The sequence below is a fragment of the Macaca mulatta genome, chromosome 11, assembly GCF_049350105.2.
Source record: "Macaca mulatta isolate MMU2019108-1 chromosome 11, T2T-MMU8v2.0, whole genome shotgun sequence".
Classification (NCBI taxonomy): domain Eukaryota; kingdom Metazoa; phylum Chordata; class Mammalia; order Primates; family Cercopithecidae; genus Macaca; species Macaca mulatta.
This window is the reverse complement of record NC_133416.1, coordinates 115,287,109-115,309,283: the sequence shown is the minus strand read 5'-3', so window position 1 is coordinate 115,309,283 and position 22,175 is coordinate 115,287,109. Positions and strand designations below refer to the sequence as shown.

At 45.9% G+C, this 22,175-nt stretch overlaps 1 protein-coding gene across 9 annotated transcripts in view; it reads right to left on the bottom strand.

Moving 5' to 3' along the window:
- Nucleotides 1-22,175, bottom strand: part of WSCD2 (WSC domain containing 2) — a 125,669-nt gene that overhangs the window by 77,048 nt on the left and 26,446 nt on the right. Inside the window, exon 2 of one of the 9 annotated variants that reach the window (XM_077954858.1) lies at nt 10,663-10,841. The exons of the other annotated variants lie outside the window; for them this stretch is intronic. The gene's annotated coding sequence lies outside the window, so the exon portion shown is untranslated. The remainder of the gene's footprint in view (nt 1-10,662; nt 10,842-22,175) is intronic. 9 annotated transcript variants of the gene reach the window in all.

Sequence of the window (22,175 nt, the reverse complement as noted above, 5' to 3'; positions counted from 1 at the left end):
TAGCCTATGAGTATTGTTGCTATTACTGTGAATAGAAGAATAATACCACTGTTTAAAGTTTCTAAGAAGTTGTAGGATCCATAGTATAGGCCTTGGCTTACATGTAAAAATAAGCAGACAAAGAATATTGAGGCCCCGTCAGCATGTAAATGTCAAATGATTCAGCCATAGTTTACATCTTGACAGATGTGTGTGACTAAGGAGAAGGTGGTAAAGTATCTGATGTATAGTGCATAGCAAGGAACAGTCCTGTCATGATTTGAAGGGTCAGGCAAATGCCTAGAAGCAAGCCAACGTTTCACCATGCAGAGAGATTCGATGGGGCTGGTAGGTCGATGAATGAGTGACTGATACTTTTTATTAGGGGTTGTGCTTTTCAGATCTGGTCACCATGGATGCTAGTCACCACCATGCCCTTTCATAAGTGTCCTTACAAAAGGAGGAAATCGGGACAGATACATCCAGAGAGAAGACGCTATGAAGACACACAGAAGACAGCCATCTATGCCAAGGAGAGGGGTGGGAAGCAAATCCTTTCCACAAAGACCTCAGAGGAACCAACCCTGCTGACACCTTAATTTTGGACTTCCAGCTTCCAGAACTGTGAGATAATAAATTTTGGTTGTTAAAGCTACTCAGCATGTGGTGTTTTGTTACAGCAACCCTGGAAAACTGATACACCAGTGCTCTGCACAGGACCTCAACACTTCCTTTTTCTTTTCTTTTTTTTTTAATGAGAGAGAATTTATATGTGGCATGGTAAAAGCAAGTGCACAGGAAGTGACCCACCCAGATCAAGACTCTGAACATTCCCCTGGCTCCTAGAGGCTCTCTGCTGTCCCCTCTCAGCAAATCACCCTCCCCAGGGGCCATCACTTTTCTAACTTCTATCACCATAGGTTAGCTTTGTACATTCTTGAGGCTCTTATTATTATTTTAGAAACGGGGTCTCACTATTTGCCCAGGCTAGTCTTGAACTCCTGAGCTCAAGTGTGATCCTCCCATCCTAGCCTCCCAAAATGCTGGGATTACAGGTGTGAGCTACCACGCCCAGCCATTGAGCCTCATAAATGGCTGAACAATGTTGAACAAAGGAAGCTGGCCCCTTACATTTAAACTCATTTGTGCCATGACAGGCACTATAATTATCTTCATTTTACAGGTGTAGAATCAGAAGCCCAGAGAGCTTCAGTAACTTGCCCAAGGTCACACAGCTAGGGTGTAGTAGGCAGAGCCAGGATTTGACTGGGTAAATCTGGCTGCACTCACTATAGTTACTGCTTTTAAATACACAGCAAGTGCCCAGTAACTATAATCATGGCAACTTCTAACAAGCAGTAGCTCTAACTCTGGGCCAGGCACCATGCCAGCTCTCTCCACATTACTTCATCTAACTCTCACACCAGTCCTATTTAGTATTTTAAAAATATATCTATATAAAATAATACACATAATATATATTACATATATACACATACTAAATTTTCTATACCTCATAATATTACCAGTGAGAAATACTAATACAAGCCCCATTTAACAGAAGAGTAAACTGAGGCTCAGAGCACTGAATAAGGGATGCAAGGTGATAGACTCAGCAAGTGGCAGAGCTGGGATGGCTTGCAGAACTCGTGCTTATGACTGACATCAGCTGCCTCCTGCCAGCTGCTGCTAAGAGCAGCACCAGGACCACAGATCTCAACAACCCGTGCTTTAATTAAAATCACAATGAGATGCCACCACACACCTGATTTTTTCCAGTCCCCTCTAATCACTTTCACTTGGGCTGTTCTAATTGTCTAGACAGGAGGTTTTTAAACTCCAGTACACACACATTGTACTGGAATGGCTCAGATAAAAAAACAAAAACCAAAAACTAATGCCAAGTGCTGGAGAGGATGTGGAGCAACTGGAACTCCCACCCATCCATGGTGGGAATGCAAAAAGATATACTGCCACTTTGGAAAACAGCTTGACCATTCCTTAAAAAGTTAAATGTCCATTCCTAGGTATTTCCCCAAGAGAAATGAAAACCCACGCTCGGGCAAAAACCTGTATGCAAATATTTATAGCAACTTTATTCGTAATTGCCAAAAATGAAAGCAACCAAATGGTGAATGAACAAACTGTGGTGCCTCCATACAACAGAGTACTACTCAGCCATGAAAAGAAATCAGCTACTGATGACACAGCAGCACTGATAAACCTCAAAGACATTATGCATTATGCCGAGTGAAAGAAGCCAGACTCAAAGCCTATTATGATTTAATTTATATGACACTCTAGTAATGGCAGAAAAAAAAGACAACACAAAACAGATCAGTGGTTGCCAGGGGTGAGAGATGAGAGAGGGATTGACCACAGAGGGGCAAAGAGCAATTGTTGAGGGTGATGGAACGTTTGTTCATCTTGATTGCAGTAGAGGTTACATGGTTGTACACATTTGTGAAAACTTGCTAAACTGTACACTAAAATGGGTGCATTTTACTGTAGGTAAACGATAATACAAAACGTTAAAGAAAATTTAACAATAGGCCGGGGGCAGTGGCTCATGTCTGTAATCCCAGCACTTTGGGAGGCTGAGGTGGGCAGATCACGAGGTCAGGAGATCGAGACCATACTAGCTAACATGGTGAAACTCCGTCTCTACAAAAAACACAAAATATTAGCCAAGCATGGTGGCGGGCGCCTGTAGTCCCAGCTACTCGGGAGGCTGAGGCAGGAGAATGGCGTGAACCCGGGAGGTGGAGCTTGCAGTGAGCTGAGATCATGCCACTGCACTCTAGCCTGGGCGACACAGCAAGACTCCATCTCAAAAAACAAAAAAAACAAAAAAAAAAAAGAAAGAAAAGAAAAAGAAAATGTAACAATAACCCACTGTGCTTTTTTCCTCCTATGCTGGCTGCTTCCCTGAAGGAAGGGGATGCTTCCAAGAGGATTAACACCTGCTCACTTATCCTAGGCGCCTGAAAGATTCACCTGGAGGCAGGGGACGGCTCAGTGGGGGCAGGGATGGCTCCCAGGAACACCTGGGTTCCCACACAACCCTCATGCCATTGCCTGCTTTGCTCCCAGAGCAGTAACATTGGGGTTATTTTTGCTCTGAGAAGTACCAGCCACAGGGTTTTTTCTCTGCAGGCAACCACCACCCCCTGCTGTGTTTACATAAAAACACATTTGCACAGGGTTTTGTTTTTACATTTGCCTCAGCGGCCTGGATCCTATTACACCGAGGGGAGGCCTGATTATCTGGCTGGAAGCAGCTGACGGAGAAAGCAGGTTGGAAGAGGGTGGTGCGGGCACATGCTTCCTCTCTTTCAGTCTGTGGAATCCTGGGGTCTCTGTGCAGAGGTCACGGAAGTGCTCATGGGGCTCACGTGTGCATGTCCCAGCATTTCTCAGCCTCTGCACCACTGACATTTTGGGCCAGATGCTTCTTTGATGAGGGGAACCGTCCTGTGCTGTGCATTGCAGGATGTTTAGCATTCCTGCCCCCTGCGTGCTGGTAACACCCACCAGTCGTGACAAGCAAACCTGTCTCTAGACATTGCCAAATGTCTCTTTGGGCAGGGGAGGAATTGTCCCCTGTGAAGAATCACCTGCTTATAAAAAGAAAGCTGATGCCTGCTCAGCTCAGGGTCCCCCTCCCTTCCAAGACCACCATCAGCACTCTGAAGAGAGGGGCCAGTCTGTCTCTCTCACCTCTGTGTCCCTGGCTCCTACCACAGTGACCGACACATTTCATTTTAGAAGCTCAAGGAGGCGGGGCATGGTGGTTCACACCTATAATCCGAGCCTTTTGGGAGGCCGAGTCAGGAGGATTGCTTGAAGCCCAGAGTTCTAGGCCAAACCTGGGCAACAAAGCAAGACCCCATCTCTGCAAAAAAACCCCACATGTTTTAAAGTTACTCAGGTGCAGTGGCATGCACCTGTAGTCCTAGCTACTCATAAGACTGAGGCAGAGGGATCCTTTGAGGTGGAAGGCTGCAGTGAGCTATGCTTGTGCCACTGCACTCGAGCCTGGGCAACAGAGCAAGACCCTATCTCTAAAAAATGAAAAAAAAAATTAAAAATTAGGAGTTCAAAGACATTTTGTGGGATGAGCAAACACTGGCAATAGGAATGACCCAATGTTCATTAGTTTCCTTGGTTTTGAGGACACTGTCCAGCAATCACATCAGACTCTGGCCACCATGTGGGGACTCATGTACTAAGTGCCAGGCTGTTCCCATATTCCCTCACCAAATCCCCACGGGAGCCCCCGAATCAAAATCCATGATTGTCTCTATTTTACAGGTGAGGAAACTGAGGCACTCTGCTGGCAGGTGGTAGAGCTGGGATTTAAGCCTGGAAATGTCTGACACCAGAGCCCAGTCTCTTAATTATAACACTCTATGTAAGGCAGCTTCAGCCTTGAATATTTTTTAAGGGCAAGATGCCTACACACGTTGGGAGGGAATGTGGGTGGAAAGTGGAGAAGCTGCCCAGATTACTACGGGAAGGACTGTGGACTTTGATGCAAGAAAGACTAACATCCAAATCCTGCTCAGCCACTTGTCAGCTCTGGGAACTTGGGCAAATGACTGGGCCTCGGTTTTGTCATCTGTCAAGTGGGGACAGTGATCATAATTCAGCACAGGGATTTGTAAAGATCAAGTGAGATAACGCTGTCAAGTGCATAATGCGGCCTGGCAAACACCCCACATTCAAGGAGCAAGATGGTTGTTCCTTGGTTGGTGGTTGGATGAATGCACAGCAGGCTTTGGGGAGAATGGCCCAAACTAAGGTGGAGATAGAGGTGAGTTTATGCCAGATCACCTGGTAGGGCAAGGGTGTTCAAACTCCCGATAGTCCCTGACACACACACACACACACACACACACACACACACACACACACAGACTGAGCCAGGAATCAGCTCTTCCTCAATGGCTTCCTGACTTCTGATTGGATCAAATAAAGGCCCATTGTGTGTGCAGACCAGTGACAGGACTCCTGGCTGGACAGGAAGCACACTCAGGCCCCTTCACCATAGGAGTAAGAAGGATGCTGACCCCCTGGAAACAGCAGAGCCTCATTCAGCATCCCCTGACCCCAGCATTCACCTGGCAATCAGTTCACAGGTGACTTGGATCTGGCCTCCACCAAGGCTGGTCTTGTGGGAACCCCTGAGAAGCACCACTTCTCCCAGTCCTGACCAAGAGATAGGATGAAGGCAAGGGAGGGTAGGGGGCCTCCTGGCCATCAGCCATAGAAGCTTCTGATTCTCTGAGTTAATTCAAGAGTCTTCACGTCTCCTGCTGAGCAACTGAAGAGCCCTCTGGAACCTCTTTTCAACTGAAAACAGTAATTTGCAAGAACTCGCCATGCCTGGAGCAGAAGGCCTTTCTCACAGCCCAGAGCCAGTGGGGCCACTCTGAGGCTCCGCAGCTGCTCAGGCTGGTGGCTGGTGGGAGGGTCTGGGCTGAGGATGGGAGGGGGACATCTCAACAGCGCCCTGGGATGAGCTGGGGCTTTGACAGTGAAGCAGCAGCAAGGGTGCCATGTCTTGTGTCTTAGCCCTCTAGGCTGGGGGCTTAAACAACACACATTTATTTTTCATAGTTCTGGAGTCTGGGAAGTCCAAGATCAAGGCGCCAGCAGATCCAGTGTCTGTGGAGGACCCGATTCCTGGTCTTCTCACTGTGTCTTTCCATGGCAGCGAGAGAGAGAGAAAGCGAGAGAGAGAGAGAGACAGAGAGAGAGAGAGAGACAGAGAGACAGAGAGAAGCTAGCTATCTCCTGTCTCTTCTTGCAAGATCTCTAAAACACTTCCCATTGAAGATTACGACATTAGCTTGTGAATCTGGGGGGACACAAACTTTCACACCGTAGCACCTGGTGTGTTAGCTTCCTAACGCTGCTGTAACAAATTACTGCAAACTGGGTGGCTTAAGGCCTCAAACGTTTATTCTCTCACAGCTCTGTGGGACAGAAGTCCAAAATCAAGATGGTGGCACGGTTGGTCCTCTCGGGAGGCTCTGAGGAAAAATCTGTTCCGTGCCCTCTTCCAGCTTCTAGCAGTTGCTGGCGATCTTTGGCATTTGCTGGCTTGTAGAGGTGTAACCCCAATCTTTTTCTCTGTCTTCATGTGGCATTCTCTCTGTGTGTCTGCATGTCTCTGTTTTCTTTAATAAGGACACTAGTCACTGAATTTAGGGCCCATTTGAATCCAGTATGTCCTCAACTTAACTAGTTACAGCTGCAAAGACTCTATTTACAAATAAGATCCAATTCTGAGGTTCCAGATGGACATGGAATTTTGGGGGACACTCTTTAGTCCAGTATATCTGGCATTGAATGCCACCTGCTGCTGTGTGACCACAGACAAGTGGCTTAACTTCTCTGATCCTGTTTCTTCATCTTTAAATAGGGCTAAAAATAGGACTTTTGTGATAATTGGGTGTGATGACAAAGTATAGCAAGTGATCATGAGCACAGACCCTGGCAGGACCTAGTCTGCCACCTACTTGCTGTGTGACCTTGAACAAGTTACCTAACCTCTCTGGTCATCCATTCCCCTGTCTGTAAAGTGTGAATATTGAAAGAGATCATGGTCTTCCTTCCTCTCCCATAGTCCCAGCTTCTTAGAGGTCTCTGACAGCCCTCTAGGGTCCAAGGGAGCCCTTAGGATTTCCAAAAACCCTAGAAATGATATATTAACTCTCAACAATGGTACAGCTCTGTGCTTTTGGCTGGATTTGAACTGACTGAATGCAAAGCCTATTCTTTCTCAAGACAAGTAGAATTCCTCGTCAATAATATTTGTCAGTGTTTCTGATAGTATTTCTTTTTTGTTTAAGAATAAAAAGAATTCTTATTTAAAATCATACAGTTTGACAAAATTCTTCCCAAATATTTACCTTTATTTTACAAGCAGGTACACTGAAGCTCAGGGAAGGGAAGTAACTTGCCTAAGTTCACACAGCTGGTTAGAGGTGAAATGGGGATTTGAATTCAGTCTGTTTGACTCCAGGATGGAAACTCTTAATCCAGCTGTTTAATCACCTCAGTAGACCAGAAACTATAGAGCAGAGAAGTACAATATGAGCCATATATATAACCTAAAATCTTCTAGAAGTTATGCGGAAAAAATGAAGAAGGAACAGGTGAAATTAATTTTGATAATATATTTAATCTATTAGATCTAAAATGTCATTTCAACTAAGTGTGAAGCATTATTAATGAGATATTTCACTTCTTCTTTTCGTATAAAGATTTAAAAATCTGATGTATATTTCCATGTCCAGCACACCTTACTGCAGTCTCGCCATATTTCAATAGCCATATGTGGCCAGTGACCACCATAATAAATGGTGTAGTTCTAGCGATATGGATGTCTGTGCATTTGCAGAGCTGGAAGACTAGGTTGTTTTGGCTCCAAATGAAGACGCACCACCGACCTTCCTGGGCGGGAGGTAAGAGATTTGAGTGACTTATGTCTCTGTCACCCAGACTAGCCCAGGTACCCAGTGATTCATTTCATGGGCACAAAAGCCCCAGCCTCTCCCACCTTAGCACAACCTTACCCTGGCTGAGGGCTTTGTTTGCTCTGAAGCCAGCCTGGTCTCATGTGGACCTTTGAGCCCAGCCTTAGCCCAGGGACCTCTGTGGATCAGAACTAACCCTGCAGAGATGCCTAAAACAGCTTCTGCAAAAGCCCACAGGACCGAAATCCCATGACTTGCTTTGAGTCCCAGCTCAGCCATTCCTAGCTGGGAGAACTTGCTACCATTCTGTAAAATCAGGGTCAGAAGAATACTTCCTCTTTCACAGAGTTGACAGGAGGATCAAGTGGGGCTCCATAAGAATCACTTTTATCTCTTGAACACTGGCATCATGTCAGACATTGACTAAGCGTGTTACCCAGATCTGCTGTTTTTATTTCCATTGTATAGATAGGGTCACTGAGTCTCTGAGAGCGGAAATAACTTGCCCAGCAGCACACAACTAGCAAGTGATGGATTCAATGATCATAGACCCTTTCTCAGAGGGTGATTGTGGGACTTAGATAAATTAGTAAATTAAATTAAAGCACTTAGAAGAGTACCAGGCAATAGATTTTTGTTCTCATTATCATCATCGTCATCATTATTGTCAATATCATCATCCGTGCCATCATCATCAGCATGAATATTTACATCATCACCATCATCATCATTGTTGTCTTGTCACTGTCTTTGTCATCACCATCATCAACGTCATCATGATCACTTATATTCCTGTTTCTCTCTGTGTGTGTAGGGAGTACACAGCATAGTGCTGGACCTGCATTAAGTGACTTTCCTAACTTAGCTAAGCAGTAAATTTTGCTAAAACTAACCCATAACAGAAAAAAAAATAAAGGTAAGGCTGAAAGGTGGTTCTTGTTTGGAAGACACACATACAAGCTCACACACATACATCCAGGACATTTTCTTTGGCTAGAGAATACTGCCAGCATACAGCTTTGAGAATGCCTTTGGGGAGAGAAAAGCAAGCTACCTGCCACAGGTTCTGCGGGGCTTATTCTCCCCTTTCCAGTACAAGAAGGCTTTGGGAGCACAGCCTCTGCCTTCAGCCACCCTGTGGGGAAGCTGCCAAGTAAAATAACCTCCCTTGGGTCTTTAATGTGCTGCTCAAATAGCGAAGACCTTGTTTGGGGTGTTAGATCAACACTGCCAACCAAATTTACAGAGTCACTGCCAGTCAAGCTCTGGGCAAAACCAACAGTGTGCTCTTTGGCTACCTTTCCTCTCACCCAGGGAGGTAGCCTCTTTCTGACTTCTTCATTCCTCCATCCATGACCCTGGAAAATTGTCCTGTGCCCTGTTCCCCTACATGCTACCAGTCTAATGAGATCGTTAAAGCCGGTGACTGTGGGTTTTTATGCAGATGTTTGCATGTCAGAATCTTCCTAAACTCCAAGCTCTGGGTGGGCGGGAAGCAGAGAGAGCCAAGAATGGGATTTCAAGAAGGGGAGTGACTTTGGCACCACTCAAATCAGTCACAGATGAAGCCTCCTACTAGCTCACACTGACCTTTCAAACTTGATGTTTCTGTCGAGGCCCATGGACAGCCAAATTTTGCAAATCTGTGCTCTCAGCAGAGCTAGGGGAACACCCTAGAACAGTGGTCCCCAACCTTTCTGGCACCAGGGACTGGTTTCACTGAAGACTACTTTTCCACAGACCAGGGGGTGGCGGGGTGGGGATGGTTTCTGGATGATTCACGTGCATTACGTGTATTGTGCACCTTATTTCTATTATTATTACATTGTTACATATAATGAAATAATCATACAATTCACCACAATGCAGAATCAGTGGGAGCCCCAAACTTGTTTTCCTGCAACGATACGGTCCCATCTGGAGGTGATGGAAGACAGTGACAGATCATCAGGCATTAGATTCTCATAAGGCATGTGCAACCTAGATGTCTTGCATTTACAGTTCACAGTGGGGTTTGTGCTCCTATGAGAATCTAATGCCACCACTGATCTGACAGGAGGCAGAGTTCAGGCAGTAATGTGAGCAATGAGGAGCAGCTGTAAATACAGATGATATTTTGTTCACTGGCCCACTGCCCATGAGATCCCCATTTGACAGACAAGGAAACTGAGACACAATGAGATTGATAAACTTGTCCAAAGTCATTCAGTAAATAAGTGGGATAACTAGGATTTGAACTCAGAAGTCTAAGGCTGTATAGGCACACGGAGGGGCATCCCACACAGTCTTGGGATGGGAAGTCAGTCTTGGGATAAGAGATGTGCAGGGGTACCTAATGGAGGAGATGGGGCAGGATAAAAGGGCATTTGAGGGAGATATGGAGATGGTGATCCAGGGAAGATATGTGACTTGCTCAAGGTTTCTGGCTGAAAAGTGGCAGAGCATGATCAGGATCCAGGACTTCTGCCTCCAATCCCATGTTTCTGCTACTTCTTCATACCCTTGACCTCGTGAGCCCTGCTGTCTAACCAGCTAAGCTAAACCAGGGCTCAGCAGGAGCCCAAAATAGCTACGGCTTCCAGGCAAAATTAGTGCCGAGTCAATGTTGCCCCCATTCATCACTCTGACTTCAACCTTGTTATTTTCAGGCAACAGGGCACTGAGAATGAGTTGAGACAGAGAGAGAGAGAGAGACAGAGAGAGAGACAGAGAGAGCAAGCCTCCTTCAATCCTGCTGCATTGCTGAGTTTCTAATGGAAAATTTGTTATTTATTTGAAAAAACTGATGGGACATCAGTTGATTGCAGCCCCAGGATCATTTTACCCCTCACCCTCTTCTAGCATTGATGCTCTCCAGAATCCACATTTCATCCAACAGTGGGGTTTGCATGGGGTTGATCCTAGACTCACCTCCAAAAATAGGTCCTGCCTAGCCTAAGCCAATCAACATGGCCCATATCCCTCTCCTACCACAGTGATTGGTTCAGAAACAAGCAGGTATTCTAATCAGAAACAATAAGCCTTTGGCTGGGAGAGAAGGATTCTAGATTCTTGTGGATTTGAGCATCTGGGAGAAGTGAGCTTGGCCTCCTGGCACTATCTTGCTACCATCAGGGCAGCTGAAGCATAGGGGAAGGTAGAGATGTAGAGAAACTAAGATCTCATGAGCTTTGTTTGAGCCTGGATCAAGCCATACCTGAAGCAATCCCTTGCAAATTTTGATGTCTGTGAGCCAAAATAAATTATTCTCTTTTTAGAAAGTCCACTTGAGTTGTGTTTTGGTCATTTTAAGCACAAAAAAATGTCTTCCTCAAGTTATAGCTGTTGCAGAATGACCACCTGGTTTTGGGCAGTGGAGAACACACAAGCGAACATCTGGAATAGAATGAAAATTAAGGGGCTGGAGTGGGGCGGGGGAGGATCTTTCTGAAACAAAGATTTAGAATGATCATGAGTCCAACAGGCAGAGTCAGCTCTGCAGAACATTTAAATGCAGCCTATGGCTTCCTCAAGAAAGAACAATTACAGTAATGACTTTTGTCTATTAAATACTTGGTTATTGTATTTTGCGCTTCATCTCATCTTACCATTCATATCACTATGTAAGGTTCAAATATTCCCATTTACAAGAGGAGCAAACTGAAACCCAGAGAGGAGAAGTGATATCCCCTAAAGCACACAGCAAAGAGGCCGGCCGCAGTGGCTCATGCCTATAATCCCAGCACTTTGGGAGGCCGAGGTGGGTGGATCATTTGAGGTCAGGAGTTTGAGACAAGCCTGGCCAACATGGTGAAACCCAGCCTCTACTAAAAATACAAAAATTAGCTGGGCGTGGTGGTGGGCACCTGTAGTCCCAGCTACTGTGGAGGCTGAGGCAGGAGAATCACTTGGACCCAGGAGGCGGAGCTTGCAGTGAGCCAAGATCACGCAACTGCACTCCAGCCTGGGCAACAGAGCGAGACTCTGTCTTTAAAAAAAAAAAAAAAAAAAAAAAGGAAAAGAAAAAGAAAAAGAAAAAGAAAAGAAAAAAGAAAAAAAAACAAAAAACAAAAAACCGCAGCAAATAGACAGTGAAACTGGGCTGGGACATAGGTAGGTCTGACAGGGAATCTCCTGCCCCAACACATCACCACCTCCGTAAGAACAGATGCATGGGAGAGATCCTGCTTACTCTCTGGTGGATCAGATTTAGTATCTGTGCCTGTGAGCCAATGACAAAGTGTGTGAATTTCACCAGGACCATGTTCTCCATTTAACCTTGGCAGAATCCCAAGTGCAATAAACATTCCCCCAAAATGGCAAAGAACTTTGCTGAAGCCAACGGAGGATTTTGCTTAGCAGCAGACACCCTAAGAATCTCAATGTAGAAATGTCTGGGATGTCCATTCCCACTGCTGGCATCAATCTTTAGACATAAGATTCATTAGATGACCCCATCACGAAAATACCAAGAGCAGAGTCATTTACTGAGTTCTACATTCACACTCACAGGCCTCTGAGGCAGGTGCTATGATCATCCCACTGCACAAATGAAGGAGTTAAGGCTCAGAGAGTTGAAGTCACTGATCCAATATTACCGAGCTAGCAGAGCATTCAGACAAAGATCTGACTCCCAACCAGGAGGCTTTTCAATACATCAGTGTTTCTCAAAGTGTAGACGCCATCTCAGCATAAGGGAAGTTCCAGTGTTAAATACCATTCTATCATAAAGTGAGAAAAGTATTCACTTTTAATTTTCTTTCAATATCTCTGATGACATCAATAAAAAATCTCAGTTTGGTGCTAATAGAGCTTCAACACCTCTCAAATGCTTGCTAATCTGCCTTTATAACAGAGAGAGGCTGCAGGTGTAAAATCCCAGGCAGGTAATGGTGCCTGGCTAGAATTGATCTACCTTGTCTTGGTCTGGAGTGTTTGTAGTGATTAACCTCTATTTAGGGAAAGTCATATTGATTTCATATTTGCAGGTAAGTTAATTCCTAAATAAACAATTTTTAGTAAAAAAGGAAATCAATTCCAACAAAAATGGCAAATGTGGGAAAAATTGCAAGGGTGGTGTGCTGATGATTTAAGTTTGGGAGATGTCTCCACCTCACACTCATCTAAACTCCAAACTTCTGCCTCATCAACTCAGCAAATGGGAGGGTCCCACATAGAAAAAACATGTAACCTTGGCACCAGCCCAAACTAGGCTTGCTCTGTTGAAGACAAAATGCTGAGTAGGGCGGGTGCAGTGGCTCACGCCTATCATCCCAGCTCTTTGGGAAGCCAAGATGAGAAGGTCACTTGAGCCAGAAGTTCAAGACCAGCCTGGGAAACATAGCAAGATCCTGTCTGTACCAAAAAAATAAAAAGTAGACTCCTCTTTGGGGTAACAGAGCCTGGGTATGCACAATAGAAAAATCTTTGACCTTTAACAGCACCTGGAACCATGATTCCTCCCCTCGGAACCAAGAAGACTGGGACATGGCCAGGACCTGAACTCTGGAACTCTTTCAGAAGTGAGGGGTCTACTGCCCCAGAAGATCCAGGGTTAAAATCTGCCTCAACATACTTTACTGTAAATGGTCAAATTCAAAGCCCTTTAATCAGACCCTGCCAACCCACCACTCCTAAATCTTTTCCCTTGCCCTCTAATCCCTTAAAATTTGCTCCAGATCCCAAACTGGGGAGCCTGACTTCTGTCTCCTTGCCAGCCAGGTTTACAATAAAGTATTTCTTTTCTCAAAAACCAGTGCCATAGTTGTTGGCTTTTATGTGCATTGGACGACAAGTCCATTTGCTGGTTAGCAAATGAGCCCACATGAAAAGAAGACTGGGTACCCCCTTTGTCCCTACCTTCTCCTACATCACATCTCTTAAACCCACCAGGTCAGATGAGGTGTTCCTGGACTGGGATGTGAGGAGTTATTGGGCATCCTTGTCTCCTAAGCATTGTGACCCACACAGTGTGGAGATGCGGGCAGATCTGTTGGAGAGAAAGCTGTTGCGGGCAAGGATGGCATTCCTCAAGTTAGATTCAGGCTGGAGGACTGGTGTTGTCCACTGAAGCGAAACATTTACCTACGTAGGACCCTGCAATTCCACTCCTGGGTAGACACCTACAAGAAATGAGTGCTTAAATCTCCCACAAGATTTGTACTAGAATGTCGCTAGCACCTCTGTTCATTAGGATCCCAAACTGGAGAAAATCAGCCATGTGTCCTTCAAAAGGAGAAAGGATTAAAATTGAATGAACAAGAAAGAAACTGCTGATATATGCGACAACGTGAATAAATCTCACGGATATAACATCGAGCAAAGGAAGCCAGGCACAAAAGAAAAGACAGAGCAAGATCCCATTCATATGAAGTTCAAGGACAGGCAAATTAATCTCTGGTGACAGGGGTATCAATTAGGAAGCAATGCAAAGAAACTTTCTGGAGTGATAAGAATGGTCTGCATCTTGACCTTGGCAATGGTTCCATGGCTCTGTACATTTGTAAAAATTTATTGATTTTGTACTTGACAGTATGTAAGGTATACCATCGTAGGGAGTTTACAAACGTCCCCATCTCTGCAAAAAAAAAAAAAAAAAAAAAAGATTTAAGATTAAACAACAGTATAAATAAGTGAAGGGCTACAGGTCTAGTGGTAATGCCAACCACTCTGTCATGGGTCCTGGGCTGTAGAGAAGACAGTGACCCACTGGGATGTCAAAGGCAAGCAATCATTGATGCCACTATGTGTCACTGATTCATTCACCTTTCCAGGCATTCACTTATTCTTTTAGTATCTTTCCTTTTTTTTTTTTTTTTTGTCCATGCTTAGTATATTAGTTTCCTACGACTGCAGTAACATATGACCACAAACTTACTAGCTTACAAAAAAAGTAAGTTCATTCTATTCAGTTCTGAAAATCAGAAGTGTAAAATCAAGAAGTCTGCAGGGCTGGCTCCTGCTGGAGGCTTCAGGGAGAATCTGCTTCCTTGCTTTTTCAGCTTCTAGAAGCTGCTCGCGTGCCTTGGCTCCTGGCCCCTCCCTTTCCTGCCTGCATTCCATCACTCCAACCTCTTCTTCTATCATCACATCTCCTGCTACTGACTCAGGCCCTCCCTGCCTCCCTTTCATGAAGATCCTTGTGATGACAGTGGGCCCATTTGGAGAATCCAGGATAATATCCCATCTCAAGATCCTTAACTCACTCACATCTGCCAAGTACCTCTTACTATGCTTAATGTACCATATTTGCAGGTTCCAGGCATTTGAACGAGGACAGCTTTGGTAGGGCAGAGGAGGATTATTCAACCCACCACACTTAGAAAGAAGGGATGGTATAGACTTTTTCTTTTTTTTTGAGACGAAGTCTTGCTCTGCTGCCCAGGCTGGAGTGCAGTGACGCGATCTCGGCTGACTGCAAGCTCCGCTTCCCAGGTTCGTGCCATTCTCCTGCCTCCACCTCCAGAGTAGCTGGGACCACAGGGGCCTGCCACCACACTGGCTAATTTTTTGTACTTTTAGTAGAGATGGAGTTTCACTGTGTTAGCCAGGAGGATGGTCTAGACTTTTTATGAGCTCAGACTTGGGAATCAGATCAGACCCATCTGGATTCAAATACTGCTTATTAGCGGTATCGCTTAGCTGATGACCTACCACTTATTAGCTTCATGTCCATAGGAACACGATTCAGCCTCTCTTGAAGCCCCAGTTTTCCTGCCTATACAATGAGGTATCACTCTACTTCCTCTGGGTTTTTTGCGGAAGTAAGTGAAGTGATGTTTAAGGCAGTTAGAGAGACCGGCACGAGGTACAGGCTCAGCACACAGCCTGTGCATGCAGTGATATCTTAAGAATGAATGATATTGATGGAAACAGCCATTTACCAAGTCCAGGGTACTTCGCTACCCAGGTCTGTCGGACTCCAGAATCCATCAGAAACTGTTCTGGAAGGGCCTCCAGGTCTGAGCAGAGGTTGTTTGGAGAGAGAAAAGAGAAGGCCTTACTCCCAGCCCCTCCAGAAAATGGAGGAAATGCATTCTCCAGGGTGCTGAGAAGAGGGTCCGAGCCCCGTTCCTCTCCCCAGCAGGGAATAAACATCCGAGCTTTTCTGGTGGCTGCCTGTCATTTATCAGAGATGGAATTTCCTTGGCACTTTGGGAAAAACAGATGCCAAGATGCAGAAAGAAAGAGATTTTTTTCTTTCCCCCAAAAGTAGAACTTGGCTCATACATGTGTGGGGCACGTTGATACAAATGGAATGAGAAAGCTCTGGGAGCCCTGGGGACTGAGGGTGTTGCTTGCATCTGAGTGTGAAACGGGTTGGGGGGCTGGGGATCCCCCAGCCCATTTTCCAAGGCATATGTGTTTGATTATTCCACCCGTGAGTCTGAAGGGGGCTTGGTGACCCCTCCCTCTGAACAGGCAGGATTCCAAGAGCTTCTGGAGAGATGTGAGCCTGCAAGGAAGATTCTGAAGAAGCCCAGAGGAGGAAATGAGAAGAATGTGGCCAATGTCTTCAGGCTTGGAAGAGAATCTGAGGTCACCGGTCCCTCTGCTGTCCTTCCTTTCCACCCTCACCAGTATTCTGTGGCCAAGGGCAGGCCTTAGCTGGACTGTCTACCATCTTACCCCATCTCTGCCACTTGGCTTCTGTGCAACGTTGGGCAAGCGACTTCTTCCCTCCGTGAGCCTCATTGTCCCCATCCGTAAAGTGGGGAGGATGGTGATCCATTGGCCATGGCGAGGGCTTGAGATGACAATGCACAGTAAAGCCATGGTAAAACCTGCATGCGAGGGGTCTCATTCATTATTCTGATCAGGTGGAGCTTTTGTTTTACAGATAAGGGCACTGAGGGCCCAGAGTGGGAAAGCAACTCACCCACATCACACAGCCCAGCTGTGTGCTGGGTTCTGACCCATTCTGGACCCACCACAAGCTTCCCAGGCATCACAGGACTGAACATGCTGGTCATAGGAATGGCAAAACAAGAACTAAGCAGTGAGCACTCGCTTTCTGCTGGGCTCTGTGCTAAGCCGGGCTGCCAACAGAGTACCACAAACCAAGTGGCTTAAACAACAGAAATTTATTCTCTCCTGGTTCTGGAGGCTGGCAGTCAGAGGTCAAGGTGTTGGCAGGATTAGTTCCCTCTGGGGGCTGTGAGAGAATCTGTTCCAGGCCTCTCTTGAAGCTCCTGGTGATTTGCCAGCAATCTCTGGCATTCCTTGGCTCATCGAAATACCACCCTGATCTCTGCCTTCCTGTTCCCATGTCCTTTCTCCTGTGTTCAAGTCTGTGTGCAAATTTTCCCTTTTTCTAAGAACACCAGTCACATTGGATTAAATACCACCCTGATCTCTGCCTTCCTGTTCCCATGTCCTTTCTCCTGTGTTCAAGTCTGTGTGCAAATTTTCCCTTTTTCTAAGAACACCAGTCACATTGGATTAGGGGCCCACTCTACTCCACTGTGACTTCATCCTAATTTAACTAATGCCATCTGCAATGACCCTGTATCCAAATCAAGTCACATTCTGAAGTCCTGGGGGTTAGAACTTAGACATAAGAATTTGGAGGGAGGAATACAATTCAACCCTTTATGGACCCCATATGCTTTATGATATTTTCTTATAACAGCTCTGCAAGGTAGATTGGAATCAATATTTCTACTTTACAGATGAGGAAAGTGAGGTTCAGAGAGCTGAAAAACTCCCCTAAAGCCACATATACAATGTGTGTGGTGGCAACACCAAGATTTAAACATCAGGTTGCACCTTTCCAAATTTCATTCTCTCTACCACACACCTGCCAGCCTCCAAACACATGCTTTCATCCGTCATCCCAATAACACAGTTAGGTGACTTCTGTTATTATTACCACTTTACAGGTGAGGAAACTGAAGCTCAGGGAGGTGATGGGACAAGGCCAACGGTTGCAAAGCTCGTCAGTGGCAGAGCTGGGATTTGAATGCAGGCACCTGGCTCCTGAGTTTGTGCTCTTGACAATGTCACCCCTCTCCTATTGAGAAATCCTGGGTGTGCTGCACAACACAGTATAGCATAATGTAATACAGTATATTGTGTTGTATTATTTATCACATTATATATGGTATCTGACATGGTTTGGATCTATGTCCCCACCCAAATCTCATAGTCAATTGTAATCCCCAGTGTTGGAGGTGGGGCCTGATGAGAGGTGATTGGATCACGGGGGCGATTTCTCTCTTGGTGCTGTTCTCCTGATAGTGAGTGAGTTCTCATGAGCTCTGGTTGTTGTTTGAGTGTGTGGCACCTCCCCCGCCGGCCTCTCTTGCTCCTGCTTTGGCCATGTAAGATGATCCTGCTTCCCCTTTGCATTCTGCTATGATTGTAAGTTTCCTGAGGCCTCCCCAGAAGCCAAGCAAATGCCAGCATCATGATTCCTCTACAGCCTGCCTAACTGTCAGCCAATTAAACCTCTTTTCTTTATAAATTACCCAGTCTCAAGTATTTCTTTACAGCAATACAAGAACAGACCAATACAACATACTATCTTGTCATATCCTATCCTGTAGCTACAAAGTAACTAGGGTGGGATTTAAAGTAAGCTCTGTCCACCTCAGACTGCAGGCTCTTAGAATCAGCCCATCCCACCAACCAAATTCCTGCAGAACTCACAGCAACGGTTCATTTTCACGTTGAGTCTTGAAAGCAGCTCACCTTCAGAAGCCACCCTTGGCAGCCTCTAAAGGCCAAGCAGTCACACTCCTCATCCTGACAAGCTCCTAAATTAACTATGAAGCTGTAATGATGTAACAGGGCTCTCATGTTATCATACCGTGTCTAATATCTCCATGGAGGCCCCTGGCAGAGCCCTGGTTGGGCAAATTCCCTTTGTCTCAGCACATGGGGAAACCTCAGGAGCCCTCACAGCCAGAAATACCCTCAACAGTACTGAACAGTACTGTTGGCTGCCAGGGGCAGATTGTATAGGAGAAAAGCCAACGCTGAGAAAAACAAATGATGGCAAGGACCATCCTCCCACGCCTGCATTCCCCAGCAAGAGATGCTGCAGGGGCTTTCCGGGGCAAGGAGAGAGATTCCTCCCCTGGGCAGAGCCAACTCATAGTCGAAGAGCAAGAATAAGAATTCCTCATGCTCAGGTGAATCCAAGAAGTTGCAGTGGGGATTTCAGAACATCACTAGCTCATTTGTTTCAGCAAGACGGCCATTCATCAATCTATGAGAGTTCATTGAGCATCTATTGATGTGCCAGGCTCTGTGTGCTGGGGATGCAGAGATGAACAAGACAGAGTCTCACCCTCCATGGGAGTCAAGACTGAGAGGCCAGAGGCATAACACTGTAGTACTGTGGAGCCCTAACTTAGCCACTTTCCTCTCTGCCTTGGTTCTCTCATCTGTGGAATGGGCATACTGTGAGTAGTTTCTCTCACAGAGCTGTTGTGAGAACTAAATGTGTCACTATAACAAAAGAGGCTTAGGACAGAGTCTGGTGTACTGAAAGCATGACAGGCACACTGGCTATCAGCACCAGCATCATCACCAGGGCTGTGATGGGGAAGCAGCAAGGACTAAGGAGAGCCAGCTGGAGAAGGAGGTGTCAAGAGTGACACCTGAGAAGATGATGCCATATTAAGAGAAGGAAACCAGATGGAGAACGGCCAGGGCAATCTCCAGAGGTGGGACAGGGCTGTGTCCCTTTCAGAGACACAGAAGAGGCTACGATGGCTGGAGCACAGTGAGCTTTGATTTTATTCTAGGGGCCACAGAAAGTCTTTAACCATCAGATGTGTGTTTCCAGGAAGAACTCTGGCTGTAGTGTGCAAGATGTTACAGAATCCAGGCAAAAGACAGATGGCTTGGATCAGAATAGCCAGAGGTGAAGGTACAAGCATTAAAGACACAAAGAGGGTAATGTTGGTTCCACGAGGACGGGGAGTGATCTGTTTTGTTCACCATTGTACTGCCAGTGCCTGGCACAAATGGGGTGCTCAGGTAATACTTGTGGCTTGAGTAGGCATGGAGGGTGAGGGAGAGGGAGGACTTGAGTATGATGACTTGGGCAGTCGGCAGGATGTCAGGGAGGGATGAAGGGCTGGGACAGGAGACCCGGGAGTCCCCTGGGATATAACATCCCTGTTTATTCTGCTGTGAGAGAAGCATCATCGCCTCCTTTATCTTCCAGAGATGAAAATGGAGACTCAGAGAGACAAAGCAACTTACCTGAGATCACACAGCACAGAAGGGGCACATATTGGGCCTTGCATCTAGGGCTGTTTTGGCCACTCCTTACCTGGCCCAGTGGCCCTGTGTATAAGGAACCCCCCAGGGACTTGTCATAGGGGAAAGGATGGGAACACGCTCAGCCTAACACCAGGTTGTATTTCACTGCTGAGAGCCTCAGGCTCTTCTCCAGAGTGAAACCTTGCAGCCAAGTTAAAGGGTGGCCTTCATTGCTGGCTGTGTCTCAGCGGTGTGCTCTGAACTCGAACCTCTCCTACTCTCTCCCTTTGTGGCTGCTATCATCCACGCCTCGCCAGGGGCAACTTAATCTCTGAGTGTCCAGTTCTCTGACATGCTCCAGAAACGAGGTCAGTAGGGTGAATTGCAGCATTAGCATAAATTATTGACCCAGAGGTATATGGCCACTGAAGGACTTTATGTGTAGCCCACACTCAGACATTCCGTAAGTACAGGCTGTGCAGAGAACGCAGAAGGAATCTGCCGAGTGTAGGATGTTGGCTGACGTGGTATCAGCCTCAGACAGCCTGTAGTGCCTGGGTGTTTGCGTGGCCTCAAAGGAGCCTCCCACAAGTTACGAGATATTTTCCAAAGGAATTCATCTGTATTTGATTTCCCTAAATTTTTCTCTCTTTCTCATTTCAAGCAGGTGGACAATTTTGTTGTGACCCTCAGTCCCAAGAATATATTTGCAGGGCAGGAGACAGTGTTTTCAGGAAGCCAGTCTAGAGTCACAAACACAAATGTCTACCAGGGCCAAGGAAGGGAGAGGAGGCCGCTCGCAACAAGATGAGGAAGAACAAATGGAGGAGCTCACCCGACTCTGGGTTGGGGACTTGGGGGAGACAGCAGCTGGCACTCAGCTCCAGCCCATGGTTGCTTGGAATATCCTAAGTTTTTAAGAGAATTTGGACATCTGGGTTTTCATAGAAAATATTCAACTTTTTAAATCTTGGAAGCTAAAGTAATTAATTTAAAAAGATACAAAAAAGGGAAAACTGTGGGGAGGGTAAAAAGATCAGTCATGGCCGGCAGCTCCGGGGGTAGGAGAGAAATAGGTGGGGCCCAGAGGATTTGGGGGCCATGAAACTCTTCGATATGACACTGTAATGGTGGACACATGTCATTACACACTTGTCAAAACCCAAAGACTGTGCAACATGGAGTGAACTCCAATGTAGGCCGTGAACTTTAGGTAATAATAATATATCAATATTGGTTCATCAGTGGTGCCAAATGACCCTCACTAAGACCAGATGTCGTATAATAGTGGAGTGAGGGACAGAGTGGAAAGAGTATATGGAGGAACTCTCTGTACTTTGCTACTCAATTTTTCTGTAAACTGAACATTGCCCTCCAAAATAAAGTCTATTATGACAAACAAAAAGCAAACAAACAAACAACCAAGAAGCCACAGAGAAACATCTGGGGCCCTCATTCAATTTTACAACTGCCTGTTTGCAAATTCTGTTGAAAGCTCATTGATGAGCTTATGGGGCGGAGTCCTGGGGAGGAGAGTGGAAGTGAGAAGGTGATTTATCTGGGACAGGGAACAGGTCAGAGGTTCCAGACAAGTCCTGGCAGTGCCTGAGGGAAGCATCTAGACACGTAGTGCCAGAAATACCAATGTGGCAGAGCTTCGCCTGTTGCTCCAAGCTTGGCTCAGAATAGCAGAGTTTCTAGACTTGGAGGAAACATGCTGGATGGCTAGTTGGGGTTTGGTGGTGACCAGGGAGATATTCAGCCATCCTGGGAGCGGAGGAGCCTCAGTAATGACTGAAATTAGAGTTTTTCTACAACTCAGTAGAGACTCCAAGTCGAATTTGACTTAATTTAAAAAGATTCAAGAAAGTTGACATTTCTGGTACACCTGCATTTGTGGGCTTAAATAGATTTCTTGATACGCACAACCCACACCTGTCCACCTTAGCGGAATTCAACAATCTGTCAAATCAGATTTTTTAATGTGTTGGCTCCTTAAATATATAGATGAGGTAGGATTTCAACCCATTCTTAGAAAGGCTCTGCTCAACAACCCAAGGTCATCCCTCTACTACTGGGTCCCGCTTATAGGGAAATGAACACTTATGAAGACCCTACTATGCACCAGCCAGTACATGGGTATTATTCTAAACAGTTATAACTGCTACTATTGATTGGGTGCTTACTATGTGCTGAGCTAGCCTGACTTGTTAACCTGTGAGTTAACCCATTGTACAGAGGAGGAAACAGCTCAGAGGTACTAAATGGTGGGTTGAGGTTGCCTGGTGCTAAGTGGTGGGGCCAGGACATGGACCTGGGCCTGCCTGGTTTCAGAGCATGTGTTCCTCCTGCTCCTGTTTGTGAAGAACCAAATCTACTGCTTTCATCTTCTCACCATCTGACAATCTATTCACACAACGCAAAGCCAAATAAAAATTATATTTTTTGCTCACGTGAGATTTTTAGAGTTTTGGCAAGCATTTAGGAAGCATCTGACAAACACTTTCAAAATAT